This window comes from Podarcis liolepis (assembly GCF_965112155.1).
Source record: "Podarcis liolepis genome assembly, chromosome: 12".
NCBI classification, from domain to species: domain Eukaryota; kingdom Metazoa; phylum Chordata; class Lepidosauria; order Squamata; family Lacertidae; genus Podarcis; species Podarcis liolepis.
Window position 1 is genome coordinate 494064 of NC_139563.1, and position 18341 is coordinate 512404.

The following is an 18341-nucleotide window of genomic DNA, read 5'->3' on the forward strand; positions in this document are numbered from 1 at the left end:
GGGAGATGATGGTCCTGTGTTCAAATCCTGCTTGAGGGTTGCCCACAATGGGCACCTGCTTGGCGCCGGGGACAAGAGAAGGCTGGACTGGGCAGGCCATTGGCTCTCCTTAGGCTCTGATGGAGCCTCCGGGCTCAGAGGCAGTCTACCTGGACTTCTAGGTTCTTGGAGGCATTCAGCCCCTGTGAGAAGAGGATGCGGGGCAGAGCCGAGTTTCCGCTCCAGGTGCCCCCTGCCCCACGCCTGGGCCTCGAGGCTCTTCCCTGATTCTGAAGGGTCTCCGGCCTGGTTCCAGGTGGGGGGCGGCTGAGATGGGAAAGGCACCATGCCATTCCTTGTGGCTGCAATGCCTGCGCTGCAGGGGGTTGGACTAGATGGCCTTTGGGGTGTCCCTTCTGATTCTACGGTTCTACGACGAGAAGGTTCACGGGAGGTTTTTAAGCGGAGGTTGGGTGGCCAGAGCTTTGTCAGGAATTATTCAGCCGTGGCCCATGACTCCTGCATTGCAGGGGGCTGGTCTAGATGGCCTTTGGGGTGCCCTATGATTTTGTGCCACTTCAGGGTGGAGCAGTGGCAATTAGGACAGCCAGTTGGAGGGGAGAGGGAAGGGGAGAGGGGCTTAACAAGCCCCCTCCTCACCCCCCCCCAGCTCCAGGGCGTCTCTCCAGGCTCCTAATCCCCTCCAGACAGGATTTGCCTCCCTCTGTCCTTGCTTAATCAAAGTGCATATGGTGGGTGGGTGGGAGGGAGGGCATCCCGGGGACTGGCAAGGCCGTAGCTCAGCGGTCGAGCTTGACATGAAGGTCCCCCCCCCCAGCATCCACTGGCATCTCCAGACTCCACGGAAGGCTGGGAAAGTCCAGTTTCTGACTCCCCCTAAGAGCCCCTGAGCACCGGCTGAGTTGTTTGAAACAGGAACAAGGAGGGCTGGAACCTTCCTTTATTTCTTTGGCGGCTGCAGAGCCCCTCTCCGCGGGACGAAGGGGGCAGCTTCAGCCTCTCCCCCCCCCCGCGTCTCCGGAGAGGGTGGAGGCAGAGCGGCGCCCGCCCCGGGGAGAACGGCGGGCTGCTGCCGGCCCGTGTGCGGACAATGCAGAGCAACTTGGTGCTCTGAGGCTGCTTCCTCCGACGGGGCTCGCTATGGTCCAGCTGGGGCTGAGGCGAGCCTGGCCCCAGATGTGGGGCTGCTGGTGCGCGCCCCCTGGGGATGGGGCGAGGCCGCGCGGGTGATGGAGGGTCTTCTTCCTGCCTCCCTTTGTCGGGCGAAGACCCCGGAGGGCTGGAGCGAAGCCCCTCTTCCGTGGGGCGGGGGCTGCTTGCGCACGCGCCCTCTCCGACTTTACGGCCCCATAAGTCCCGGCTGGCTGGAGGGCGGGCGGAGAGCGAGCGAGGGAGGGAGGCTTGGGGGCTGGGGGTGTCTCCGCCAAGCAGCCGCATCGGAAGCCCGCAGCGCCTCTGTCTCCCGGCGCGCTCCAAGGTGACCCCCGTGCCGCAGAGGGGGGCCCGGCCGAGGTGCGCCCCCCCCCGGGCAGCGGGGAAGGATCTCGGGGGCCGGAGGTGCCTCTGGAGAATAGGGGAGGGCGGGGTGCTCCTGCCTTGTGCCTCAGTTTCCCCGGCCGCACTCGGGGGAGGAGGAGAACCCCGGGAGCCAGTCGGGGCTGCGGAGCGGACTGATTCAGGAGCCGGGGGGTAAAGAGGAGGGATGGGGAGGGTATACATTCAGGAGCCCCCTCCCCAGCACAGATCTCCCCCGTGTGGGGCTGGGTGCGCGCTCCCTCTCGCTCCGTCTCCCTCTCCAAATGCTCCTAGCCGCCGGAGCAGATGGACTCTCCCCTCCTTGGAGCAGAGCTGGGGGTGAGGATGCTCTGAGAGGAGCAAGGAGGAGCGGGGGGGGGACGGGGGGGGGAGGCTGGCAGCGAGTGGGCGGAGGCCAGCCGGGGCCTCCCCGTGGGTGGGCCAAGGAGGGAGGGAGGGAGAGAGAAAGACCCTGGCATCTGTTCCCATCTGCCCAGCCTCCGCTGGTGAGGTGCCTGGCTGCCTCCCTCTCGCCCTCCTCGCCCTCCTCGCCACCCCCCACGGCCAGGGCCCCCCCAGAGCCCCCTCCCCCTGAGCCCCATGCCCTGAGCCAGGATCGTCGCTGCAGCGGGCATGTCTCAGGGCAGGAAGGACAGCGGCGTCGGGCAGCCGGAGGGCAAGAATGCCCGAGTGCGCCGGGCGGTGCGCATCTCCAGCCTGGTGGCGCAGGAGGTAGGGGGCTGTGGGGGGCGGGGCGGGCAGCCCGCCAGGGGGCTTTCCGGAGGGGAGGGGCTCTGGTTCTCCCGAGGATGGGGTAGGGCGGGGAGAGCACTCTGCACGCGCTCAGAGGCTGGGGGGGGAGGTATGGGGCTCATGAAGTTTTGGCGAGTTCTGGGTTGGGAGGGAGGGGAGCCCCCTGTGCCGTACGTTGCCCCAACCCCTGCACTTGGGGGGGGCACCCAGAACTAGGCTCTTCAGGGCACCAGGAGCGAATTCTGCCGGGTCTTCTGCAGACACCCTGCCTTGCCCTTTCCTGCCCTTGTTTCCTGATCTGCACCCAACTGTTGCTCCCAAATATTTATGTGACTCCAGCTGGACACTCAGTGATGCCTGACCCAGCCTGACCCAGCCGGCCCATGCCTCAGGGAGCCATAGATCCCTATGCACGTGGGGGGGGTCTGGGTGAGGGGACCCCTGCTGCCCCCCAGGCAGAAGAAGTGCTTTGGGGGTTGCAGAGGAAAGGGGGAGTGAAGAGTTATGGGGTTCAGGATGAAGGCTTTCTGGGGGGGGCAGCTGGGCAGGTCATTCTCTGGAGCAGAAAGTCTTATTACTACCTCATTACTGATTGGTATTATTTATTATTGCCTTGTTATTATTCGTGTCTTATTAGTGGACATGCCATGAGGGTGGGGAGGGGGCTTCGAATACCGCTCCCCCCCCATGAAAAACAGAGAAGGGACGTTGGCGCTGTTTTGTTGCAGAGGTGAGGCATGTGTCCCAAGATCATTCCTGACTCTTTGGGTGCTGCTCAGCTACATCCTACTCAGTGTAGGTGCATTGAAACCAATGGACCTCTCTTCATCATGGTCATTAATTCAAATGGGTCTACTCTGAGCAGAGATTTGCTGAATGTCGCTTTTAGTGTCAGTGCATGCAAACTGGAAGGGGAAGCAGAGATACTGTGCATTAAAGTTCCTTTTAGCCCCCCGTGGCTGGCGATGGATCCCACTCGCACATCACCACGCAGTCCAAATGTCTTGCTAAACCAATATTTTTTTGGGGGGGGAGTCTTGGTTCCCCTCCTCCTTAGTGTCTCTCTTCCTTTCCCTGATATAGCCCTTCCAGCCCCCCCGGCTCTCTGGATCTCCACTTGCGATCAGATCCTGGCCCCCTGGTTCTGCTGACTCCAGAGTCATGCCCCCCCCCCTCGATTAATGGGCAACTCCAGCAGACTGTGCCTTGTGCCGGGGCTACGATCTTGCAGGGAGGCCAACATTCATCTTTTGGACATGACCAAGCAGCTGGTTTAGTGAGGAACGGCAGGAGCAGTTACTGGGGAGGGGGCTGGAAAAAGTGCCCCCTCCCACCATCGCTCTATCTACATTGCTGTATTGTGATACAATTTGTAGAGGGAGGGAGACTGATGGTGTTAGGACTACTTGATGCTTCTGCTGCTCCTAATACAGCTCTGTTAAGCATCACAGGGGGTTGGACTAGATGGCCCTTGGGGGTCCTTTGCAAACCTACAATTCTAAGATTTTTTTAAAATAAAAAATATGTATTTAATTTGTGTGCTGCTAGTAGTCTAGGCATTTTGCTGTGGGGGTTTGATGGTAGCCGCCCCCCACCTGGTGGCTTCCAGATGTTTTGAGAAACAGTTTCCGCCCGTCCCGGCCAGGTACACATCTGGAGCACAGCTGTTGCGAGCGGCAGCCCCAGATGTCTGGAGAGGAACTTGTCCTTGCGGTTTGGGGACCCTTTGATTGGGAGCCACTTCGGAACTAACTTTGGTTTGGGAACATCGTAAAAGCAAAAAATAGCCGTAAAAATGTCTGCTCAGAACTAGGGGCGCAGGAAGCTGCCTTCTCCCGAGTCCGGCTCTGGGGCCAGTCCACTTCAGCATCGCCTACGCTGACCGGCAGCAATGGCTCTCCTGGGTTTTGGACAGGGGTCTGTCTCCCAGCCCTACCTGGGTTGAACCAGGGCCCTTGTTCTGCCACGGAGCTCTGGCCCTTCAGCTCTTTCCAGAGATTTCTTTGCTTGCTTGCTTGTGACCCGGAAACTACAACTAATCCAGAATGAGGCAGTGACTGGGAGCAGCCGCCGAGACCACATAACACCGGTCTTGAAAGACCTACATTGGCTCCCAGTACGTTTCCGAGCACAATTCAAAGTGTTGGTGCTGACCTTTAAAGCCCTAAACGGTCTCGGCCCAGGATACCTGAAGGAGCGTCTCCACCCCCATCGTTCTGCCCGGACACTGAGGTCCAGCTCTGAGGGCCTTCTGGCGGTTCCCTCCCTGCGAGAAGCCAAGTTACAGGGAACCAGGCAAAGGGCCTTCTTGGTGGTGGCGCCCGCCCTGTGGAACGCCCTCCCATCAGATGTCAAGGAAATAAACAACCATCTGACTTTTAGAAGGCACCTGAAGGCAGCCCTGTTTAGGGAAGCTTTCAATGTTTGATGTATTACCGTACAGTGGTACCTCAAGTTACATACCCTTCAGGTTACATACGCTTCAGGTTACAGACTCCGCTAACCCAGAAATAGTACCTCAGGTTAAGAACTTTGCTTCAGGATGAGAACAGAAATCGTGCTCCGGTAGCATGGCAGCAGCAGGAGGCCCCATTAGCTAAAGTGGTGCTTCAGGTCAAGAACAGTTTCAGGTTAAGAATGGACCTCCGGAACGAATTAAGTATTTAACCCGAGCTATCACTGTATTTTAATATTTTGTTGGAAGCCGCCCAGAGTGGCTGGGGAAGCCCAGCCAGATGGGTGGGGTATAAATAATAAATTATTGTTGTTGTTGTTGTTGTTATTTGTTGGGGTCCCAGCTGGACCCGCTGCTCTTACGATCAGCTCTCCTCCCTTGGATTTTTCCAAGCGGAGCCTGGGATGCTTTCGTTGCAATTCCTGCCTTGTCGGGGCTCGGACTCGGTGGCCCTTGGCATCCCCTCGAGTTCCAGGGGTCTCTCAGTGGAGTCTCCTTCGTGGGAGGGCTTTAAACAGAGGTCCTTTGGCCACCGGTCAGGGATTTGCCAACTGCCATTACTGCCCTGCTGGGGCCGGATGGCCGCTTGGGGTCCCTCCCAAGTCTGTGGCTCTGTCTTTCTGCAAGGTGTGGGGAGGGTCTGGGTCTGGTCTGCTCCCATGTGGACTCTGCCCCCTAGGCCAGGAGCAGGGCAGAGGGGCTGGTGAGAAGGGATGGTGTTGCCCCCAGCCCTCCACCTCCCACCTTGAAGTTGGAAGCAGTTCAAGCTCTGTGAGGTTTGCATGTGTCCAGGCAAAGCTCTTCAAGATGCCCCCCACTCGGGATTTGGCACATTGCACAAGGCAAAGACACCCCCCCCCCGGTCCGAAAAGGGCTCCCGGAAAAAAGAATTTCATTTCCTTAAAAAAAATAAAATAAAGGGCCAGTTCCTGTGTCTCCCGCTTTGTTCTGCAAAGAGTTCAAGGAGGTCTCCCCCTCCCCCCGATTTAAATCCCCACAATTTATTATGGGTGTTATTTATTAAATTTTCATCCGGAGTTTTCGGGGTGCTCCACAGCACAAAAACACAGAATGAAACCACAAAGGACATGATAAAAACAAGAACAAAACAAACCCATAATTTCCCCCCTCCCACAAAGACATTGAAAAGGACATAGACTGTTGATCAGCCAAAGGTCTGGCTGAAGAGGAACGTTTTCGCACAGAAACCCTGTGGGGTAGGCAATAATAATAATAATAATAATAATAATAATAATAATAATAATGGTCTGAGAGGTCACACCCAGGGATCTTCATGGCTGAGAGGCGGAATTCGAACCCTGGTATCCCAGGACCTAGTCCATGACTCTAACCCCTACACCACACTGTCTCTCTCACTGCCCCCGGCCTCCCCTCTGTTCTCTCGCTCCAGTCAAGGTGCTTCTTCTCCCCTGGGGAGCTCTGCAGCCAAAGCCCTCCTTGGGGGGTGTGGAGTGCTGGCCCCCCAGCCTAGCCAGGTAGCCCTCCAGCCCCTTAGGAAGCCCCCCTTCTGTCACCCGCAGGCTCTGGGTTCGAGAAAGGCTCCAGCACGCCCCCTGCTGCTGCTTTGCCTGAACTGTCAATCCTGGAAGGAAAGGCGCAAGCAGAAGGAAGCACTTTGCACGGCCGGCCCGTCTTCCAGGATTTTGCCCAATCCTCTTTGAAAGCCAGCCAGCTTGGTCGCCATCACTGCCTCCTGTGGCAGGGAGTTCCGTAGTTGAACTCTGTGCCCTGGGATGGGAAGGCAGAGACGGTCCTCTGCTCCCTTTCTCCCTGCTGCTCCACCAACCATTGCAGCTGAATTCAAGAGGCCTCACTGGGCTGCAGGTCTAGGCTTTCTCAGCGTTGCCTTAAATCCACTCTGCTCGCACTCAGAGGCACTCTTTTCTTCCCGAGTCAAGCCCTTGCATGGAAAGCGGGTTCTGGAGCTGAGCCCTGCGCCACCCCCAACGTTAGGAAGAGGGCAAAGGCCCCACTTGACCAGCCCTATGAGGCCAGGGGCGCAGGATGGGGGGCAGATTGCTTGTGGGTAGGAGGGGACTCTGGGAAAGACCACGCTGTGCCCCTGCACTTGCCCTGCCCCCCCATCTTCCCTTCCTTCCTATGTTCAGCTGTGGGGCAATTCAAGAGAGAGGCAGTGTTGCCTAGTGGTTAGAGCACTAGGCTCAAGTCCCCACTCAGCCATGGGTGACCTTGGCGGGGGCAGTCGCTGCCTCTCGGCCTAGTCTACCCCACAGGGCTGTTGTAAGGATAAGGGAGGAAGCAGGAAGACACTGGCCACCTTGAGCTCCCTGCAGGAAAGGCGGGAGTTGTAGAGCTGGAAGGGACCCTCAGGGGCCATCTAGTCCAACCCAGTGTGAAATGCAAGAAAGAAATAAAGTTTTGCTGTGCCCACAGCAGACAAGGAGCAACAGAAGCAGGCAGAAAGGGGGCAGAGGACGCCAGGGGGCTCGTTCAGAGGAGCCCCCCCCCCCAAGTGTGGGTCATTTTGACTGCCTTCAGTTTCTAAACCAGGCCAAGTAAATTGGGTGGGTCCCTATATCTATCTGTCTATCTGGTGCTAAATGTCAGGTACAGACTGGGGGTTTTTCCTGGGGGGACGCTGGGGTACTCATACCCCTAAACATTTTATGAACCTAAGTTTGGCCTCACTGAGGGGCAACATTTCAATATGAGTAGGAAAATTAGAGCACCTCAACGTTTTTTTAGGGGGGGAAAGCACTGGGTTCAGAGGCGCCTCTTCAGCACAGAGGAAGCAATGCAGTGGGGGGGGGATCCCGCAGAGAATGGCCCCTCCCAGGCCACTACCCAGGGGTCAGTGGAACCTCCAAGAAGGACCCAGCCCCACTGATCAAGAGGGTCTGTCAGGAAGGCTTGAGCACAGCCAACTGGTCTGGTGAGCTGGCGAAAGGCCTGCATGTTCAGGAAGGAGGAGAGTGAGCGCCCTGGAGATCCCGCCATGGAAGTCCGTTCCCCCGGCGCAAGCCGTGCCAAGGACCCCCCTGAACCCCCCTGGGCAAGGCAGCCGCCCTCAGTCTCCACTTCTGTAAAATGGGAAGAGGAGCCCCGTGTCGCCAGGGGGAGCCTGACCAAGGCTGCAGGTTCAAGGGGTACAAGAGGATGGATGCCATTCCAATCCTCATATTCTCAGGGAGGGCTAGGCCGGCTTAGTGCCAATTTTGCGCCACCCACGAGTGCGTTTTGCAACTCCTGCACTCCTCCATCTTCCTGCCATCTCCCTGGCTCAGGCACTCAGGAAATCAGCCATAGAGGGGCTGGCAAGGGTCATCTAGCCCAGCCCCCCGGACAGAGAGACGGCCTTCCCAGGGCGCCCCTTCGACTGTCCAAAGGCCCCCCGGCCCCCCCATCAAGATATTCCTAATTAATTGATCAGGAATTCTGCAGCAAGAATGCCCAACGGTGCCTTGGGGTCTGGAAATGTGCATTTTTAACCAAATACAGCTGGCGCTTTTCCCCAGGCTGCTGAATCCTGTTGAATGGCAGGTCCCCCTGTCAGGGATTCTTCAGCTGAAATTCCTGCGCTGCAGGGGTTGGGATGGATGAGCCCTGGGGGGTCCTTCCAACTCGACAAACCTGTGCTTCTTTGATTGTATTGGGGGGGGGAGACTCTGAAGTGGGCAACCTGAGTCTGCGGGGGGGGGGGTCTCCACGCCATGGAGAAAGAGACCTGGTGAACTGGACTCTGCCAGGTTGTTGGGGGGGGGTAAGGGGGTGTCCTGCAAGCCTTCCGTGAGTGAGTTTGATTCAGAGAACTTGCTTTCTTTCTTTTTTAAAAAAATGATATTTATTGAAAGTTTAAAATTACAGAAAAAAGTGGAAAAAAAGAGAAAAGAGAGATTAAACAATACATTAAAGGAAAGGAAAGGAAAGGAAAGGAAAGGAAAGGAAAGGAAAGGAAAGGAAAGGAAAGGAAAAAGAACAAAACACACAATACATCAAGACCAAAAACAAAAGCAAAAAAAATTAAAAATAGATCCAATATTTCCATATCTTTGTCTTTCATTAACTTGTTTCATCGACCTCCTCACACCTCCCTTTTTGTATTCTAGTTATTAATTATTTCAGCAAATCCTTTCCATCTTTCACTATTTTCTGTCATTTAATTGTCTTAATTTATTTTAACCTTATCTTACCATAAAAAACCCTAAAACTTATTTGTACATAACTCCTTATAACATTTCTACTAAAGCCATATAGTTTAATTCCAACATTTTTCTAACACTCATAAATTTTACAATACTTCTCTAAATAAATTTTTAAACTTTCTTCCAATCTTCATCCACCGTCTCTTCTTCCTGGTCTTGGGTTCTGTCAGTCTTTTCTATCCATTCCATCTAGTCCATCAACCTGGTGATCTCCTGTCCGAGGCTCTTAACTCTTTTCCATGTCCCTTCTGCAAATCTTCTTCATTTTTATACCAACACTTTACTTTGTCTTCTGCTGATCTTGTTCTTAATTTCCTTCCTTTGTCGCTGAGGAGTAGATCTCGCGGAGACTCCAACCTAACAATGTCTTTATCCCTTCTTGACAGGTCAGCCCATTCTCCATAGACAGGGCCAAAATCCAAAAAATAATTCAAAGCATGTTTCAAAGTCCCTCCAAAGTTAAAGGCCCTCGCCACTCCAATCTCCCCCTGGCCCAAAACCAGATCCCAAAGGCCAGAACATCCCTGCATAAGGGGATCTTTCCAACTTTCCTTCTCCAATCCAAGCGGGACTCCATCTCTCCAAATCTGACTTTCTCCAGATTTGGTCTTCAAATGCAACAGCTTATGCTCATACAAGGCCGAGTTGCTCTCCGCTTGTATTGCTTGAGGTTCAACAACAACCTCCTCCTTTGTCTTCTCCACAGCTTGCCATGTCAAAGCAGATTCCTGGGTCGGTTCCTGAGTAGTTTCTTTATAAGTATTCACTTTTTGTCCCAAATCAATCCTTTTTTGTCCAAAATTGTCAATGCTAGTAGTCATCGCATCCATCTTCTCATGAAGCTGTTCCAATAAGGCACTTGTTTTGCAAAAAGCAATCACTAAGGCTTCTTCTGTCCACATTCTTGTCCAAGGTCAGTGTCTAATTCTCACGGTCTTTAATCTCTACAGCTGGAGAATTCCCCAGCTCCACTCCTGCATCAGTTTCAAGAGCTCCCTCTAGGGGAGACAGTTTCTATTTGTATCCGTCTTTTTAAAAGCAGGTCCAGCAACAAAGTTAACAAAGTTAATTTTGATTTTCAGATATTTTGCTCCTTTCAAGTGCAAAAGGAAACATTGGAATCAATATGTTTCTCTTGTTTAACTATCTGTCAACATACGTTTTATTCACAGTCAATGAACTTTCCCTGGCAGCCCATTCCCAGGTTCAAAATGGTGGTAATTTATCTTTCTTCACTCTCTCTCCTGCAGGCTTAAACAATCTAAACTTTCCCCCTCTTCTCCTGCTTCCAAGGGGGGTTTAGTAATTTTAGCCGATGGAGATTTAATCCTTTACAAACGACTTTCCAGACTTTAGCTTGCAATGTCTTTGCTTCAATCTATTTACAAAAGCGGAAGGCGGACTTCCTGTTTGGAACCTTCCGACTTCGGTGCCAAATTAAAGATGTTTAGTAATCCAATTTTCCGTTCTACTCACAGGTAGTTGTTTAAAGTCCAATTGTCTACAGGAAAAAGTCAGCGCTCTCCGGCAACAGCAATGCGGCTTCACTCTGTGAAAAGAGCAGTCGATTCGAAGCACCGCGCCGCTCACCCACATCGCTCCAGATCCCCGAAACCGGGTTTCCCCGCGAGTAGGGGAGGTGCAAAAGGTGCCAGCCGAATCCCACGTCCACAGGCTTCTCCCACCTGTGGTTTTTAATGGGTCTCCGCCTCACCATGGCGGTCCAGACCCTGATTTCCACAAAGCGGATTCCTCCTGGTCAGAGGGAATCCGCCATTGCCGGAGGCACTAACCCGGAAGTCCCAGAGAACTTGCTTTCAAGGAACATGCCCCCCCCCATACATCCAGCCATAGCCAAGCCCCCTGCTAAGACGCCTGGAGGTGCTGACCCCTCTTTGAGCTGCCTTCCAGTCTGGAGGGGGCTCTGGAGGGAACCCCCCCCCCCAAAAAGGCCATTTCCAAAAATGAGTTATGTGGAAGACCTGGGAAAAGAGATGCAACACACACACACACACACAGAGTCATGGCTCCCCCCCTCTCCCTTTGTCTCCCTTGTGGGGAGGAGAGATTGCTCCTTCCTCCCCCCTCCCCCCACCCCCCACATTCCCCCTGTCCAGCTTTGCCTTGCTTTCCCAGCAAAGGCCAATATTTTGTCCCAATTTGGTGCCCAAAGGAGGCCAGTTAATTTTAGCACATCTCTCCTCAGCCTTGGACCTCTGCCCCCCTCCCTCGCTAAAAATGGAACAGGAGCAGACAGGGAACATTTTGCCAGCCGTTGAAGAGGCAGCTCAGCCCAAGAAAGGACACCCCCCCAACAGGGGCCCCCAGCTTCATCCTACAAGTGGGCCCCACACCCCTGAGAAAAGATCTGGGTGTGTAGGGGGCCTCTGATGACCCCCCTGCCTGAAACCCTAGAGAGCCAAGGTGGGGTGGCCTCGCTCCACACCCCATGCCTGCCCCCCTTGTTCTTGCATCCTTTTAGACCAGCGGTTCTCCACCTGTGGGTCCCCAGATGTTGTTGGACTACAACTCCCATCATCCCTGAGCTCTGGCCTTGCTAGCTAGGGGTGATGGGAGTTGTAGTCCAACAACATCTGGGGACCCACAGGTGGAGAAAGGCTGTTTTACACTGTCTGGAGGGGGTGAGGGGGGCACTATATCACTGAATGTGCCAAGCCCACCCCCTCCCTCATCAGACCACATTTCTCAAAAGGATCCGCTTGGCTGCTGTGAGAACAGAATGCCGGACTAAAAGGACCCACGGCTGACCCCATCCAGCCGGTTCTTCAGGGGGTACAGTCAGACCTCGGGTTACAGACGCTTCAGGTTGTGTTTTTTGGGGTTGCGGACTGCCGAAACCCGGAAGTACTGGAACAGGTTACTTCCGGGTTTCAGTGATCACACTTTGCGCATGGGCAGAAGCGCCGAATCGCAACCCGAGCGTCCACTGTACTTAGGCTCTTATGGAAACGGCAGGAGGGGAGAGCTGTTCCTGTGGCTGCTTCCAGACGGGGCCTCTGGTTGGCCTCTGATGATGGGCTTGGGGAGCCATTAAGAACCTCGGAAGAACCACTGGCAAGCCCTTAAGAACATCGGGAAGAAGCTTCAGGCCGCAAGAGCTGTTCCAGTGCAGGATGGACGGGGTGGACGCTCCTTCCTTGCGGTTTTTGAGCAGAGGCTGGATGGCCATTGGCCCTGGTCGCCTTGCAGGGGGTTGGTCTGGATGACCCCTGGGGTCCCTTCCAACTCTGTTATTCTGTAAGAGTCTGTTGCGTTGAGCCAAGGGCCCAGCTGTGAGTCTGAGCCAGCCGGGCTCTCCTTAGTCTTACCTGCCCCCTCTGTGGCTCTCAGCCAGCCGCTTGGAGGGCAGGGCTGAGGGGAGGGTGGCTCTGGGGGTCGGATCCTGCTTGTGGGTTTCTTCGTAATGGGCCAGCCCAGATGAGAAGAGGAGGCAGGACCAGATGGGCCATTTTCACCATTTCTCCGCCAGCCGTTCCTCGCACGCTCAGGAACACTTATTTATTCATGGGAGGCTTTCGAAAGTGCCCTCTTGGAAAAGTATCACGTCCGCATCACGTCCGATTTGAACGCCATCCCATTGGATTTGGAATATAAGCTGTGGGTTTTTGAAAGAACTAATGACAGCGAAGTTCAGATAATAAAAGCCTATGTGCCGTAAGGCAGCTCATAAAAAGAAGTTTAAAATAAACATCAGGAAAGGAGGCCTGGGAAGTCAGGAAGAAGGAACATTGTACAGGACAATGTTTTGGAATCTTTTTGGAGATTTGATAAAAATGATAGGTCTAGAAAGCAACCCATGGGGTCCGCAGCTGAGACCCACAGCTGAGACCCCCTCAGCCGAGCCCACAGTCCAGACACCCCCAACCAGGCACTGGCAATGGGGTCTAATGGTTAGAGTGCTGGGCTGGGACTTGGGAGAGGAGGGTTCGATTCCCCCCGGGGTGACCTTGGAGTCAGTCGCCATCTCTTAGGGTTGTTGTGAGGGTGGAATGGGGAGGAGGGGAGCCATGTGCCCCCCCCCCCGGAGATCCTTTGAAGATAAAGGTGGTATATAAAGATAAATAACAACAACAACAATCCTCCTTCTTGGCACCTGCCCGCCCCTCCTGCCTCAGTTTCCCTGCTGCTGAAAGCGGACCTGAGCATGCGGAAGCAGGAACCACGATGTTCCACCCATCCGTTCCTCTATTTGTTGTTGTTGTTTAGTCATGTCTGACTCTTCGTGACCCCCTGGACCAGACCACGCCAGGCACTCCTGTCTTCCACTGCCTCCCACAGTTTGGTCAGACTCATGTTTGTAGCTTCGAGAACACTGTCCCACCATCTCGTCCTCTGTCGTCCCCTTCTCCTTGTGCCCTCCATCTTCCCCAACATCAGGGTCTTCTCCAGGGAGTCTTCTCTTCTCATGAGGTGGCCCAAGTCTTGGAGCCTCAGCTTCAGGATCTGTCCTTCCAGTGAGCACTCAGGGCTGATTTCCTTCAGAATGGATCAGTTTGATCTTCTTGCAGTCCATGGGACTCTCAAGAGTCTCCTCCAGCACCAGAATTCAAAAGCATCCATTCTTCGGCGATCAGCCTTCTTGATGGTCCAGCTCTCACTTCCATACATCACTACTGGGAAAAGCATGGCTTAACTATACGGACCTTTGTTGGCAAGGTGATGTCTCTGCTTTTTAAGATGCTATCCTCTATTTATTATTTGCTTATTAAAACCATTTAGGGGTCACTTTCTGTCCAAGGATTCCAAAGTGTTTTGCAGAATAAAGTAACAACACTAAACTGTTAACTACTTATAAACTCAAGTGTTAAAATATCAGGGGCAAATGGGAAGGGAGCCCATCTCAGAGAAGGAAAACTCTGACCCTGAACCTCCACTGTCCTGGGGGGAGAAGAGAAGGCTCACGAGAAAGCCCACAGAAATCCAGAGTCCCACGTCTCGGCATTCCTTTGGGCCACATCAATGAGGCTGAGAAAGGGGGGGTCTTGTCGTCTGGGCAGCCCAGGACCCCCCCACACACGGCCCAGCCTTGCGCCCAGGGAGGTCACTCTCGGCTGCTCACACAGCGGTTTGGCTTCCCCCTGGAAGCGCACTCCATTGTCTCTGGAGGCAGATGGATCATAGAATGGTAGAGTTGGATGGGACCCCTGGTGGCCATCCAGTCCAACCCTCTCAGTGCAGGAATCTCATTGAAAGCATCCCTGACAGGCTGCCATCCACCTTCATTCCCACCGTTGAGCAGCTCTTCCTCCCGGCAAGTCCTTCCTGAGGTTGAGTCAGAATGCCAACAACAACAACGTTATTAAAGTATACATGAAAGCTAAATCAGCAGCAACAAGCATGTGCAAAGTGCCTTTGGGGTGGAGAGGTTTCTCTGTACATCCTGCCTGCCAGGTAGGCCAGCTGCAGATCCTGTTTCTGATGGGAAGAGCAGTTTGACTCCCTTGGGAAGGGGGAGATTGTGTGTGTGTGTGTGTGTGTGTCTGATCCTTTAGCTGCACTTCCTGCATTGGGGGGGACGGGACGACACACGACTAGATGGCCCCTGGGGGAACCTTCCCAGTCAAAGGTTATATCACTTGATCCGTCTCTCTTTCCAGAAGGCGGTGGAGTCTCCTTCATTAGGTCAGTAGGGACTCTTCCGCTGCGATTCCTGCCCTTCAGGGGGTTGGGCTAGATGACCCCCAGGTCCCCTCCCCACAACTCTTATGATTCTATAGTTAGGAGGGACTTTCCCCCAGGAGGTGGGGAGGCAAATTCCTTCCCCTGCAGGATATACCTTGACTCGCTTGCTTGAGCGATCAAACAGCATCACATTTCTGCAGGGGAGGGGGGGCCTCTTTGTGGCCTGCTCAGCTCCTGAAAGCCCGGCTCAAAAATCTTTTTTGTGTCCCCCCCCCCTTAGCATTAGAACTCTTTCACACACACGCCAGCCTGTCTGGTACCAAAATAACTGTGCGCAAACACGCGCAAGGTGGGTGGGGAGCGAGGCTTGGCATGTCTTGCCTGACGGGGAGGGCTTTCTCCTGCCCCGCCAAGGGGGCCTGTTTTGGGGAGGGGAGAGAGGACGCCCATGCAGCTGCCAGGGCTGCCACCCTCCTCCTCCTCTCCCCCGGGGGCCAGGCTTCTCTGGTGCCTTGGCAGTGCCAGGGGGGCATCTACCAACCCGTCCGCCCCGGCGAAGGGTTAACGGCTGGGGAGGCTGACCGGCCTGGCTCCTTCTGGCGCTGGGAGACAGAGAGCAGGGCAGGCTGGGTAAAATTTCCGCCCCAATAATTTTCCAGCCTGCCTGCCTCTCTCTCTCTCTCGCTGCCGCCTTGCCCGCCTCCCCAACATCCGAGCCTGGCAGCCGCTCTGGGTGGCTGCTTTGCCCGCTCCCTGCGCCCCCTCCGCAAGGGGCTCCTCCTCAGGCCGGCAGCATGCCCAGCGCCCCAGGCACCAGAGGCTCGCCCGCCCCCTGCCCTCTGGGTGCCCCCCACCAGGCACGCAGCTGGGGCTGAGCACCATGCGGGCGGCAGTGCCTTCACGAGAGGATGCTGGCTTCCCTCCTGCAGCTGCTCCAGGATTTCTCGGGCCCCCCTGCCGCTGCCACCGCTGCCCCCCAGTCCGGAGCGCCCCCCATGCCTGGGGCTTCCCTGTGTGGCACCTGCCTGTGCCTCGACAGCGGCAGCGGCGCTCATGCCAGGGCCAGGGCCCAGGATGGCGAGCCGGGAGACAAGGTAGGCGCGTTTCCCAGGGGGTGGGAGGAGGGGAGGGTCTCCATTTGTCCTCCGTGGGGCAGAAGCAGGAGGGTGGGGTCCGCTCTCTGGTTTATTTATGGAAGGAATAGGTGCTGGGGGGCTGAGTTATCACTAAACTGGGATGAATGGGGCAGGACTTTTTCAGTTAAACAGTGGAACTCCCTCCCACAAGAGGGGTGGGTGGCTTTGGAGCCATAGAGTTGGAAGGGACCCCTGAGGGTCCTCTAGTCCACCCCCTGCAAGGCAGGAATCTCACGTAAAGCATCCCTGACAGATTAGAGGGCTGGACGGATCCAGCCAGGATGGCGTCTGCATCCCAGCTGCCGGAAGGGGAGAGGGCTCTGGGCTTGGATCCTGCTTGCTCTTTTCCCATTGGGGCATCTGGTGGGCTGGGCTGAATGGTCCCCCACTGGCCTGATCCTGCAGGGTCATAGCTGTCATCTTTTCCCTTTTCCTGCGAGGAATCCTATTCAGAATAAGGGAATTTCCCTTTGAAGCAGGGAAACGTTGACAGCTGTGAGCAGTCTCTTTTGTAGTTCTTACGGCTGCAGAGAGGGATGCTCACTCTTTATATGCTCAGAGGCACTCTTGGCTGCGGTGTGGACTCAGCTTTGGGGCTGAGCTAGGGGAGAGTGAGGTGGCCGGACGCCAAGGGATCTGAGTTCGAAAGCCGCTTGGAGCCGCTGTTCAGGAAGGTGGATTTGCGAGGGTCCCCCAACATCCCACTGCCTTCACTGGGGAGAGGGGCTTGGGTGTGGGGCTGAGAATGAAAGGGAGCGGAGTGACACCCCCCCCCCCCCGCTTCCAGCCCTTCCTCGTTCCTGGTGGTTGGGGGGGCCGGGGGGGGGGCACCCGCTCTGGCGCTTCGTGGAGCAGAGGGTCAGGTGGGGCAAAGCTGTTTGCTTGCACATCCTTCCTCCGGGGAGCTTTGAGCTTACGTAAGTCTTCCGAGGTTGCACCGTCACGTGGGAAAGGCGCTCTGTGTGTGCTCAGAGGCACTTGCTTGATGTTTTTTTGTTATTTTTAAAATGTCGCTGTGGTTTAGGTCTCTGCTGTGGCCCTGAGGACATCTCTGGGCTGGGGTCCCATTCCGAGGGGGGTGCAGGTGCTGCCTTGTGGGTGGGGAGGGGGCTTCAGGTGGGAGGGGGAGGCAGCGGAGGAGAACAGACCAGCACCCAGCAGCACGGAGGTCCTCAGCTTGGGGTCTTAGCAGTTCTGGGCTGCTTTGATGTCTCCTTGAGAAGAGTGGGGGGGGCCTGTTGTGTTTGATGGATTGCACTGCAGAGAGAGGAGGACACTCTGCCTGTGCTCAGAGGCACTCTTGCTGTGTCCCATGTTCCAGCTCTGACTGGGAACATTGCAAGGAGGGTGTCTTGGGTTCACCTGAAGTGACAGAGCAACGCAGGGAAAAGGTCTCCCCAGAGCAGAAATTGTGGAGGGGCTCCTTGCAAGAACCCAGCCAGTCTCCACATGCCAGTGACCCAGTTTGAACTGGGTGGCCAGTGCTCTGCCCATTTCGTGAGCCAAAGCCGGGCCAGGGAGTGGGGGGAATTGTGGGCAGCACCCCCAAAGGCTCCTGCTCATGATTTCCAGTGGGTCTACTCTGAGTAGGACAACCACCCATGTCAAGGCAGCCATACTGAATTTGTAGGTTCCCCTGAGGATGTGCAGAGTGCTTCGTTGTCACCATGTCCAGAGCCAAATTCAACCTTGCCCCCCCCCCAAGAGGGTGGTGCTCAGCACCCTTTAGCTAAGCAGCATGATCTGGAGTCTTTTGTGGGGAGTCTGCCAGGGTCGGGTAAGGTGCCCCTGGGGGGGTGGCAGCTTGAGGGGCGGGGGGCAAAAGGCTTGTTTTCAGGACGCTCCATTCCTGGGACTTTTGGCAGAGAGGCCAGAGGTGGCTGTGCAGCTGCTGCCCCCCTCCAGCTGCTGACACCCCCCCCCCGCCTTCAGAGCCAGGAGGAATTAGCTGTCCTGCCCATCTGGAGGGCACCCTGGCATGGGATGGCCAGGAAGGTTATAAATAGAAGGTGCTTGCTCCTGGGGCAGCCGGCTGGGGATCAGAGGCAGCAGCAGCAGCAGGGAAGGGGGCGCAGCAAAGCATGCTGGGAACAAATAGCTCAGGGTCTCCCTGGGGGGGGGGGCAAGCAGCTGGCTCCCCCCCCCCGTTTGTGGTGTGTCTCTCCCCACCTTAGCCTGAGACAGCTGGCAGGAGGAGGAGGAGGAGGAAAGAGGCGCTGAATCTGCCAGCGATGCTTCAGCTCCCGGGCTGGACTAGATGGCCCTTAGGGGTCCCTTGCAAAGCCTGCCATTCCTTGAATGGGGACCGAGGCCCACGGATGCATCGCCCACGGAGACTGGGCATGGGGGGACCCCTCCTTTTCCCACAGAGGCCATCCTGGGGTGAGGAGAAGGAGCAGGGGCTGCCAAGGATGGCAAAATCGCAGAGCTTTGAGGGAACCCCAGGGGCCATCCAGCCCAACCCCCGGGCAGAGCAGGAATCTCAGCTCAAGGACCCCTGGCACGCGGCCGCCCAACCAGCCAAGCCAGGCTCCCTTATCTGAGCTGGTGACTTTTCTCCTTCCGTTTCTCGGGGGGGGGGTGCTGTTCCGGCCTCCCCGGGCCTGGATCCATCCCCACTGCGGTCCCTCCCCTGCAGCCAGGCCACGGCCTCTG

General features: G+C 55.9%; 1 protein-coding gene across 1 annotated transcript in view; it reads left to right on the top strand.

Moving 5' to 3' along the window:
* Window positions 1-18341, top strand: part of KCNH2 (potassium voltage-gated channel subfamily H member 2) — an 82563-nt gene that overhangs the window by 41753 nt on the left and 22469 nt on the right. The gene's annotated exons all lie outside the window — the stretch shown is intronic.